The sequence below is a fragment of the Anomaloglossus baeobatrachus genome, chromosome 2 (assembly GCF_048569485.1).
Source record: "Anomaloglossus baeobatrachus isolate aAnoBae1 chromosome 2, aAnoBae1.hap1, whole genome shotgun sequence".
Lineage (NCBI taxonomy): Eukaryota > Metazoa > Chordata > Amphibia > Anura > Aromobatidae > Anomaloglossus > Anomaloglossus baeobatrachus.
This window is the reverse complement of record NC_134354.1, coordinates 150847133-150859654: the sequence shown is the minus strand read 5'-3', so window position 1 is coordinate 150859654 and position 12522 is coordinate 150847133.

The window sequence follows — 12522 nt, the reverse complement described above, 5'->3', positions numbered from 1 at the left end:
CATGAGGGGGTGAAATATCTGAGTGGGCCCCTAATCAGGCAACTATGGTGGGACACCCTAACTGTGGGTACAGGGGAACCTCAGCAGATGACCACATTATTACTGGAAATAAAGCTCTACTCAAAGTCCAACATTAATATTACCACTATGTAGTGACCATATAGCGGTAGATGCCAGTCCGGCTGAATATACAAGACACTACAGTACAGTTATATTTAGTGATTTACAGATGACGTTCTTTCTCATGGAATCTTAAATTTGCCTCCTAGAAGATATTAATGCCCTGTGCAAGTACCGTGGAAAAGTGTCCACATTTTGATCCTAGAAAGTACTAATGTCCCATGTGCACCTTTGATGATCACAATAACCTGAGCGCTCCTATAACAATAATGGTTCATATCTGAATTGTCTCTCCAGGAAAGGAGACAAACTCTAGCGCCACCTATTGTAAGTAGCAATCCTAAAAGTCAAAAGTGGCCTTCTGACAAGCCTTTTCATATGACTTAGGATATATGCCAGATCAGAATCCCAATTTGCAGACACGGTGTTTCGGGGTGATTGCCCCTCGTCAGTGCAAAATATGGGTAACTGATCTGGCTTATGACAATCTAATGGAGGACCACGGAGGAAGACTATTCTCCTTATGGAGACTGTAAGGAGACAGTGGTAAGGGGACTATAGCTGCAATGCTCCTCTGGGAATTATTCAAATTGTCTCTCCAGGAAAGGAGACAAACTCTAGTGCAACCTATTGGAAGTAGCAATCCTAAAAGTCAAAAGTAGCCTTCATATATGTACACTTAACATTTAATAATGTCGTCTGAATCCCCCCATGAAGAGCTCTCCTATACATAGTGTGATGGGCCCTTACTGGTGGTTGTTGTGTATTATTGCTGTGAGCGATTGTGATGTTCACCCTTGTAGACTTTTTGTTGCTACCTTACTGCTCTTGTTTTCTCCTTAATTGTTTACTTTTTGCTCCTGTGAGTTTGCAGTATGTCTGAGTATTGGTTTTCCCCTGTCTGTCTTAAACGGGTGGTTCACCCATATTTTTTATTGTCTAGTTCGATATTATATTGAGAAACAATGTTTATCTCAAATACCTTGTGTTGGCAATAGTGCCTGTGAGAGACGCTATTGCAGACCGCTGTTCCCTGCTCTGGTGACGTCACGTCAAGTGCCGCACACGTCACATCCGTGCGGCCGGCTGCAATTTTCCTGACTTACTGAGCTGTGAGCGGTGTTTCACCACTTGTCACAGCCTCTGCTCCCTGCACCCTCCTCCCTCCTCCCTCACAGCAGAACGCTGCAAGCAGGAGACGCGCTGTGCTGTGACATCAGTGAAACAGCGCCCACAGCCCAGTGAGTTAGGAAGATTGCAGCCGGCCGCAGAGATGTGACGTGTGTGGCACTTGACGTGACGTCACCAGACCGGGGAACAGCGGTCTGCAATAGCGCCTCTCACAGGCACTATTGCCAACACAATGTATTTGAGAGTAACATTGTTTCTCAATATAATATCGAACTAGACAATAAAAAATATGGGTGAACCACCCTTTTAATCTGTGTTACCATCAAACTCCTGCCCCTTACTTCCCTGGGAAAGGGGGAGGTAACAGATTACATATGATCAAGAGAATAGCCAGGCATGGGACTCAGGCATCTCCACCATGAGGTTAGGGATAGAGTCCCCAAGCGTGAATGACAGCATAGGAGCCCCATGTCCCTCACTATCCTGCAGTCACATAGTGACATATGGACCCTTGTAGTTTTCTAAACCTATAAAGACATATGTTGCTCCCCCTTTCTTTATATATTAATGACCCCCCATTCTGTACTAATCTTGGGCCCATCCTGGTATATATGTCCCACATCCTGGTATATATGCCCCCATTCTGGGCCCATCCTGGTAAATATTATCCCATTGTGACATTTGTTTTCCGTTCTTCATTAAAAATAAATAAATAAAAAGACATCATATACTCACCCAATCCACGATCCTGATATGTCCTCAATGGATGGATCATCGCACTGTCATCGCACGCACACAACATCCCAGCACTGTGCGTTGACTTCACAACACTGGGACCCTGATGCCCTGTGCATGCGCCAGCACCCTGTGGTCCACATAACAGACGGTGTCAGTGCAGAGAGATTGTGTTTCCCTGCTCTGACACAGAGGTTAACTATACTGGTGCGCTGTGCACACTGATGTACGTAGTTAACAGGGACAGTATCTCCAGGTGGGCCCCTGTGATCGCGGGGCATAGAGCAACCACCCCCTCTGCCTCCCCGGTAGGTATGCTTCTGACTTGCGTATTTTTGATGCAAAACAGTTGAAGCTATGCACACCTGTACTTCCTGGTCAGGGCGAAGTCAGCAGTGTGATCAGGTAGTCTGATCAGGCTGCAGATGTCAGTCGCTAGCATTGCCTAGATGCAAAGGAGTTTGTGGTAAATGCTCTAATGAAGCTGAAGATACAGGAGCTTTATTGCAAAAGCAAAGAAAGGGGATTTGAGGACACAGTATGGGGAGTCAAGGGTGAGATAGGTTCTAAAAATGTATATGGAGTTGGAGGAGGGAAATGAAGGTACAATATGGGGAGTGAGATGGTAGAATCAGTGCTGACACTGTATGGGGTGGGATCGGTGCGGACACAGTATGTGAAGCGAGGGAAGGGTATGAGTGCTGACACTATATATGTGGCGAGGGGGGGATTTTGAGGACAAAGTATGGGGAGCGACTGAGGCGGGTACTGACACTGTATGGGGAGTGATGGGTAAATGTAAGCACACAGTATGGGGAATAAGGTGGTGGGATGGGGGGAGACTATACGGGGATAGAGGTGGTAATGTATGTGGACACAGTATGGTGAGTGTGGGGATGGATGCAAACACAGTATGGTTAGCGGGGAGATGTGTGAGGAGTCAGTATAAGGGGAATAGCAGAGGAAATGTGTGAAGAAACTATTGTCAGGAATAATGTGAGGAGATGGTATGGGAAAGAAAAGTGTGAGAGGTCACAGAATAGAGACTGGGTAATGTGTGCAGGGTTAACAATATAGTGAGGGGTAACATTGAGGGACAGTGTGAGGGCATAGCAAGGATGGGACAGTATGCTGAAGATGGGGAGTGTGATGAGTGGGCACAGCATAGAGACTGGGAAGTATAAAGGGGACACAGTGTGAGGACAGTGTGAAGAGGGTGTTACGGGGGGCTGTCTGATAACCTAAAGGAGTATCAGACAGTCAGGGTCCACCGTGCAAAGACTCTGCTGCAGACTATGGCAGAGTGCAATACCTCTGTTAACTCACAGAAGGATATAATAAGTAAGTAAAGCAATTCCTCCCTTACTTGGAGGGTGTGTGGAATGATCTCTGTTAATAATCACAGAGACAAAGGCAATGTGTGCGAAATGGCACCTACCTAGGTCCGCTCTTCTAGTGGTGCAAAAGAGACGAACAGCAGCGTAAGCCGCACAAAGCTCCTACCTGCGTTCGCTCCACTAGTGTGCGAGGACACGAACCACTAGATATGGCACCTGCCTAGGTCCGCTCTTCTAGTGGTGCAAAAGAGACGAACAGCAGCGTAAGCCGCACAAAGCTCCTACCTCTGTTCGCTCCCCTAGTGTGCGAGGATACGAACAACTGCCAGACGCAGTATAAGGAACGTTACCCTAGCGGCAACGTCCACCTACGAGTCGAACCACAAGGCCCAGCCAGACCATGTGCCTCAGGCACCTGCCTATGTCCGCTCCCCTAAGAGGTAAGGATGCGGACAGCAGCCGAAGCTGTAAGGTATAAGAACGCTACCCTGCCGGTAGCGCTCACCTAGCATAGACAGAGGAATGCCTAGAGGAACGCGCACAGAGCGTCTACTCTTATGCATGAACCAAGAGGACTGAGCGCCATGCGGCGTGTGTCAGGGTCTTATATAGACTCTGTGCCTCATCCAAGATGGAGGACACCAGAGCCAATCCGCTGCCAGAACGACAGGAGTGACGTCATGCTGGCCTATCACCGAGCAAGGCATCACAAGCACATGACCAGCGACCAATCGGCATAGAAGGTGTCAGAGACATGTGACCTCGTGTCAGCGATGATGTCACCCGCACATGTGCAATGGCTCCAAGATAGGACTTAGTCTCCGGCGCTCGCACATGTGCAGTAGCAAGAAATCTGGACTTAGTCTCCAGCGCTCGCACATGTGCAGTAGTAAGAAATCTGGACTTAGTCTCCAGCGCTCGCACATGTGCAGTAGTAAGAAATCTGGACTTAGTCTCCAGTGCTCGCAGCAACCGTAACAGTACCTCCCCCTCAAGGGCCCCCCTCTCGGCGACGCAGGTAATCGGCAACTAAGTCGGGAGCATGGACAGCCTCCTCAGGCTCCCAAGAGCGATGTTCCGGGCCGTAACCCTCCCAATCTATCAAGAAGAACCTGCGCCCTCTAACCATCTTAGAACCAACTATGGCTCGTACCTCATAGCTAGAGCGAGAGGAATCAGAGGCAGGAGAGTGCACTTCACGAGCGTGAGGTAAAATAGCCGGCTTTAGCAGTGAGACATGGAATTTGTCATGAATCTTAAGATGGACGGGTAACTTCAATTGGTAGACTACAGGATTTACCTGTCGAAGAACTTCATAAGGACCCAGGAAGCGAGGAGCAAATTTGACAGAGCTCACTCTAAGTCTCACGTGTTTTGCAGAGAGCCACACAAAGTCCCCTGGAGAAAAGACAGGAGCCGGGCGACGAAACCGATCGGACACCGTCTTCATACGGTCCTTAGCTGCTTGGATCGACTCTTGAGTCCGATCCCAAACCTCTCTGGCATTAGTTGCCCAGTCGGCCACAAGAGGAGGAGGTGCAGCAGCGGGAAACGGTACCGGTACCCTAGGGTGTTGCCCATTATTGAGTACGAATGGTGTCTGCCCAGTGGCCTCAGCCAGCGAATTGTTAAGGGCAAATTCTGCCCAGGGTAGGAGGGAGGACCAGTTATCGTGGTTCTCAGCAACAAAGTGTCGAAGGTATATAATCATAGATTGATTGGTACGCTCAACCAAACCATTGGTCTCCGGATGGTATGCCGAAGAGAGATTCAACTCAATTTGCAGAAGGCTACAAAGATCTCGCCAGAAACGGGAAGTAAATTGCGGGCCTCTATCACAAATGATACGATCTGGCATCCCGTGAAGCCTAAAGACATGCTTGAGGAATAGTTTGGCTAGTACCCTGGAAGATGGGATTCTCGATAACGGTACGAGATGAACCATCCGGGAGAAATGGTCCGTAATGACCCACACAAATCTATGTCCCTGTGAACATGGAAGATCACCAACAAAGTCCATGCCTACCACCTCCCATGGTCTATCTGGCACTGGTAAAGGATGCAAGAGCCCAGCCGGTCTCTGCCGTAATGGACGGTTGCGAGCACATGAGTAGCAGGAACCGACATATCTCTTGACGTGGCTGGCTAAGTGTGGCCACCAATACCACCTCTCCAGTAACTCTCGTGTCCGCCTAATACCAAAATGCCCACCCACCTTTGAGGTGTGGGCCCATGACAGTATATCATTCTGTCGATCAGGCGGAACAAAGGTCTTGCCCGGGGGGATTTGGTCTAACGTCACAGGGGAGAGCGTATGAAAAACCCTGGAGGGAAGGATAAGACGAGGTTCGTCAATCTCCTCCTGGGTAGAAAGCATAGAGCGAGACAGGGCGTCTGCCTTGTTATTCTTACTCCCAGACAGATAGTTGATGGAGAAGTGAAAGCGGGAGAAAAACAAGGACCAGCGGGCTTGGCGAGGATTCAGACGCTGAGCGGTTTGTAAGTACGTCAGATTCTTATGGTCTGTATAGACCTGGAAAGGATGTTTCGCTCCTTCCAGCAAGTGACGCCACTCCTCCAAGGCTAATCTCAAGGCGAGCAGTTCCCTATCCCCAATGGTATAGTTTCTCTCTGCTGGTGAAAAGGTTTTCGCAAAGAAGAAACACGGCCTTTTTCTACCTGCACCGTTCTTTTGATACAAGACCGCACCAGCACCCACTGAAGAGGCATCAACCTCTAAGAGGAAGGGCTTACTCTCATCGGGTCTTTGAAGAACGGGAGCAGTTGAAAAGTGTCTTTTTACTGCCTCAAAAGCCTGAGATGTCTCAGTAGACCAGGCTTTGGGATTAGCACCTTTCTTAGTCAAGGCCACCAAAGGGGCCACCAAAGTAGAAAAATGGGGTATGAACTGCCTGTAATAATTTATGAATCCTAAGAAGCGTTGCACCGCCTTCAAGGAATGAGGTTCGGACCATTGCAGGACAGGAGAGAGCTTCGCAGGATCCATAGCCAGGCCCTCTTGTGAGATAATGTAACCCAAAAAAGGCAATGAGGACTGCTCGAATACACATTTCTCGAGTTTAGCAAACAATGAGTGCTCCCTTAAACGGGAAAGGACACGAACGACATCCTGACGATGAGTCTCCAGATCAGGAGAAAAAATCAGGATGTCGTCCAGATACACCACTACTGAGGATAACAGTAAATCCCTGAACACATCGTTTACGAAGTCCTGAAATACTGCGGGTGCATTACATAACCCAAAAGGCATGACGAGGTATTCATAGTGACCGTCTCGGGTGTTAAAAGCGGTCTTCCATTCGTCACCCTTTCGAATTCGTACCAAGTTATACGCACCCCGCAGATCCAACTTTGTAAAAACTTGAGCTCCTCTCAATCTGTCAAAGAGCTCCGAAATTAAAGGTAATGGGTATTTGTTCTTTATTGTGATTGCGTTGAGACCCCTGTAATCTATGCAGGGACGCAAATCACCCTCTTTCTTCCGAACAAAGAAAAACCCAGCTCCCGCGGGAGAGACAGACTTACGAATGAACCCCTTCTCTAAACTCTCTCTTATATAGGTCGACATGGCCTCCGACTCAGGTATCGACAGGGGGTAAACCCTGCCTTTAGGTGGAACCGAACCTGGGATAAGGTCTATGGCACAGTCATACGGCCTATGGGGTGGAAGAACCTCAGCACCCTGTTTGGAGAACACGTCAGCGAAATCCAGATAGGGTGTAGGTATGGGAGAGAGATCAGTAGATGCAACCGCAATGACCTTAGGTGGTAAGGGAAGACATCGGGACTGACATTTCGAACCCCAACTAATAATGCTGTCAGACTCCCAGTCAATGTGAGGAGCATGAGTCCGAAGCCATGGGAGACCCAGAAGGATGTCGTCTATACCCTCAGGCAAAACAAGAAAAGAAATCTCCTCTATGTGACCCTGAGACAGGGAAAGGCGCAAGGGAACTGTCCTCAATGTAATGGAGTCAGACAACATAGTTCCATTAACAACACGGACAGGAATAGGCGCCTCTAACATGATAGAGGGAATATTGTGTCCCTTTACAAATCCTGAGGACACAAAAGTCCCGTCAGCTCCGGAATCCACAAAAGCCATAATAGGCCATGTATTCTCAGATAACGAGAGCTGACCTGGGATACAACACTTAGAGGGTGCAGAAGACGTCTCTAGTAACCCCCCTCTAATGGTTACTAGGCCAGGGAGTTTCCCTGACGACTAGGACACTTGTTGGCATAGTGCCCAGCCTGACGACATACGTAACATATAGGAGGACCAGACTTGCGTAGTCTGGAAGACGTATGACCTAACTCCATAGGAGTGGGAGATGTTTCAGATGCTGAGGAAGATGGTAGTGGACCCTCAACAACTGGAATAGCCCGATGCTTAGGGCGTGAGGAAGAGACCTCGAGTCTACGTTCCTTATGGCGTACATCGATCCTCGTTGCTACTGTGATCAAGTCCTCCAGAGAAGCAGGGACCTCACGAGTAGCAAGAGCATCCTTGACATAGCCTGCCAACCCTCTCCAGAAGATAGGAATCAACACCTTCTCTGGCCAATCTAGTTCTGCCACCAGAGTTCTAAAAGCAATGGCATAAGAACTAGTGGATAACGAACCCTGAGATAGATCTAACAGTCTCAGGGCCGCATCATGGGTAACCTGCGGACCCATGAATACCGCCTTAAGAGCATCAAGAAAGTCTTGATGTCTCAGAGTAACCACATCAGAGCGCTCCCATAGGGGAGTCGCCCATTCTAAGGCTTTGTCCTGAAGTAAGGAGATGATAAAGCCTACTCTGGACCTCTCCGTAGAGAAGCGAGAAGAGTTGACCTCTAGGTGTATTTGACACTGACTAATGAAACCACGACATGATCTGGCATCGCCAGAATATCTGTTTGGCAGAGCAAGTCGAGGATCATGTGCAGATGTCACCATGGTCTGAGGTTTATCCTCTATACTCTTGAGCCGTGACTCAAGTACTTGTATGTAACGGTGTAACTGCTGATATTCTGCCATAACTGCCAGACCCTTGGCTCAGTCCTAATGTTACGGGGGGCTGTCTGATAACCTAAAGGAGTATCAGACAGTCAGGGTCCACCGTGCAAAGACTCTGCTGCAGACTATGGCAGAGTGCAATACCTCTGTTAACTCACAGAAGGATATAATAAGTAAGTAAAGCAATTCCTCCCTTACTTGGAGGGTGTGTGGAATGATCTCTGTTAATAATCACAGAGACAAAGGCAATGTGTGCGAAATGGCACCTACCTAGGTCCGCTCTTCTAGTGGTGCAAAAGAGACGAACAGCAGCGTAAGCCGCACAAAGCTCCTACCTGCGTTCGCTCCACTAGTGTGCGAGGACACGAACCACTAGATATGGCACCTGCCTAGGTCCGCTCTTCTAGTGGTGCAAAAGAGACGAACAGCAGCGTAAGCCGCACAAAGCTCCTACCTCTGTTCGCTCCCCTAGTGTGCGAGGATACGAACAACTGTCAGACGCAGTATAAGGAACGTTACCCTAGCGGCAACGTCCACCTACGAGTCGAACCACAAGGCCCAGCCAGACCATGTGCCTCAGGCACCTGCCTATGTCCGCTCCCCTAAGAGGTAAGGATGCGGACAGCAGCCGAAGCTGTAAGGTATAAGAACGCTACCCTGCCGGTAGCGCTCACCTAGCATAGACAGAGGAATGCCTAGAGGAACGCGCACAGAGCGTCTACTCTTATGCATGAACCAAGAGGACTGAGCGCCATGCGGCGTGTGTCAGGGTCTTATATAGACTCTGTGCCTCATCCAAGATGGAGGACACCAGAGCCAATCCGCTGCCAGAACGACAGGAGTGACGTCATGCTGGCCTATCACCGAGCAAGGCATCACAAGCACATGACCAGCGACCAATCGGCATAGAAGGTGTCAGAGACATGTGACCTCGTGTCAGCGATGATGTCACCCGCACATGTGCAATGGCTCCAAGATAGGACTTAGTCTCCGGCGCTCGCACATGTGCAGTAGCAAGAAATCTGGACTTAGTCTCCAGCGCTCGCACATGTGCAGTAGTAAGAAATCTGGACTTAGTCTCCAGCGCTCGCACATGTGCAGTAGTAAGAAATCTGGACTTAGTCTCCAGTGCTCGCAGCAACCGTAACAGAGGGGGCCTAATATGGAAAAGAAAGGGTAGTGTGGAGGGCATATGTGACGCCCTGGACACCAGGGGTCACAGTTCACTAACAACACACACACACCCCTTCCCCTGGGTAGGTGACACCAGTCAATCAAATCCTTGTTGCCACCCTCCAGACTTGATGTCCACACCAGGTGGGGCGGAGCCAGGCGGTTGACCCCACCCACCGAGGAGGTCACAGGCTGGAGGCAGGAAAAGACAGAGAGAGTTTTGTGGTAGTGGAAGGGAGAGGAGTAAAAACTGTTGGTGTCTGGGTTGGAGCCCAGACACATTCAGCAAGGTCGGCAGATGGTGGTGGCCACCTGCAGGAGTTGGTGTAGGTCAGCGGAGCCGTAGGACCGGAGTCGGATGGTGGCCCGCCGGTACCGAACCGGGGAGCAGATTGAAGCCAAGCACCAAGGCAGGGTACTCAGGCCCCGACTAGGCTAGGAGCCGTCGAAAAGGTCAAATTATCTGATTGCGGTCTGGACCTCAGGGGTTCATTCCCACCTAAATCCCGTCAGAAGGCAACAGCCCAACCCGTACGGATAAGCGCTACCGCCAAGGACCAGAGATCCAAGGGCCAGTGCCTGTGGGCAAACGGGCTCTCCCGACACATACATGCCGGGGAGTGGACTACCCGTGGGAAGCCATAGGAGTCAAAAACACTTACACAGGTGCAGGAAAATGACAGCCACCATCAACCCATCCGGGGAGAGTGAGAACACCGCAGCCGGCTGTGGGCCCCGTCCATCCAGCCGTTTGGTTTACCAGAGACTCTGTCCTTCTGTGTCAGAGTGAGTACAACAGTGCCATCCGGCACCGCGCTGCACCGCAACGTTGCACCTGCACCCACGCTGCCTCCCCGCCTCGGCACCTGCACCTATACCTCCTCCCTACTCCCCAACCGGGGCCCCGGGACCGGAGTCGGATGGTGGCCCGCCGGTACCGAACCGGGGAGCAGATTGAAGCCAAGCACCAAGGCAGGGTACTCAGACCCCGACTAGGCTAGGAGCCGTCGAAAAGGTCAAATTATCTGATTGCGGTCTGGACCTCAGGGGTTCATTCCCACCTAAATCCCGTCAGAAGGCAACAGCCCAACCCGTACGGATAAGCGCCACTGCCAAGGGCCAGAGATCCAAGGGCCAGTGCCTGTGGGCAAACGGGCTCTCCCGACACGTACATGCCGGGGAGTGGACTACCCATGGGAAGCCATAAAAGTCAAAAACACTTACACAGGTGCAGGAAAATGACAGCCACCATCAACCCATCCGGGGAGAGTGAGAACACCGCAGCCGGCTGTGGGCCCCGTCCATCCAGCCGTTTGGTTTACCAGAGACTCTGTCCTTCTGTGTCAGAGTGAGTACAACAGTGCCATCCGGCACCGCGCTGCACCGCAACGTTGCACCTGCACCCACGCTGCCTCCCCGCCTCGGCACCTGCACCTATACCTCCTCCCTACTCCCCAACCGGGGCCCCGGGACCAACAGCCCACGGAGGAGTCAACACCTCAGCTGCTTTCCGCCATCACTCCCGGGATCCCCCATCACCAGCAGCAGTGGTGCCCACCATCACCCCAACCCGTGGGTGGCGTCACGACCGACATCCCCAAATACCCACCAAAAACCTCCCCTTTTCACTCGTGGGCGAGGAGGCGCTGCTCGAGCCCCAAAGTCCGACCCCATGCTCGAGCCACCGAGGAGCCGAAGCACCGGACCCGAGCGCCAGCGACTCCAGACGAGCGGCGTTCCCCACCCCTCCACCCGCGACAAGTTGGCATCACAAACAGGATCCTACCCGTCTACTTACCAGTAGAAGTGCGCTTTGCAGTCCCCGCCGGCGGTGTCCAGCCGAAAAATTAGAAAATCCGCCATCTTGGGCGCGAAAGTTCCCGCTCGAGTCGTCTTCCCCGAGCAGGGAAGGCGTGAAGGTGAAGCCCCGCCCACAGAAAAAGGAGGTGCCAGAGAGAACCAAGGGGGGACGGGTGAAGAATGGCGGCATGTAACTAGCGCTGTAGAGTGCAGGGACGCCAGGAGTCTGCCGAAACCCGTTCCTGGATCCAGCAGCAAGATGTGCCAGGAGCTCCAGGCCGCAGTCCACTCCATAATGGAGTGGATGTCGGAGATGAAGGGCCTGGTTGCAACCGTGCAGGTATATGAAGTGGAGGTGGTCTCCAAGGAGCGGGTAAGCGACCTACGTCCCTATGTCCCCGAGGGAACGGCCGCTGCGGCTGAGGGACCCGGCCTGCTGCCACCCACCACGCCGCCTTCCTCACTGCCCATGCCCACGACCACCGCCCTGACCGACCCGTTACCCCTGTCACCGGTAGCGGAGCCCGCAGCGTCTATGGGAGAGGGCTCAGACCTGGGGCCCCCGGGCCTTACCTTTGTCACCGCCCTGGCACCCATCCCAGCTTCCATCCTGGCTGCGACGGAGATGACGACGGCCCCGGCAGTCCGCCTGGCCACAACGGAGGCGATCATCACCCAGAAGCCAGCACCGCAAGTCCCGCTGACCGCTCCCAGACACCCGGCCTCGGCTGAGGCATCGAGGGAAAAACACTTACACAGGTGCAGGAAAACAACAGCCACCATCAACCCGTCCAGGGAGAGTGAGAACACCGCAGCCAGCTGTGGGCCCCGTTCATCCAGCCGTTTGGTTTACCAGAGAATCTGTCCTTCTGTGTCTGAGTGAGTACAACAGTGCCATCCGGCACCGCGCTGCACTGCAACGTTGCACCTGCGCCCACGCTGCCTCCCCGCCTCGGCACCTGCACCTATACCTCCTCCCTACTCCCCAACTGGGGCCCCGGGACCAACAGCCTCTACCCACGGAGGGGTCAACACCTCAGCTGCTCTCCGCCATCACTCCTGGGATCCCCTGTCACCAGCAGCGGTGGTGCCCACCATCACCACAACCCGTGGGTGGTGCCACGACCGACATCCCCAAATACCCACCAAAAACCTCCCCTTTTCACTCGTGGGCGAGGAGGCGCTGCTCGAGCCCCGGGTC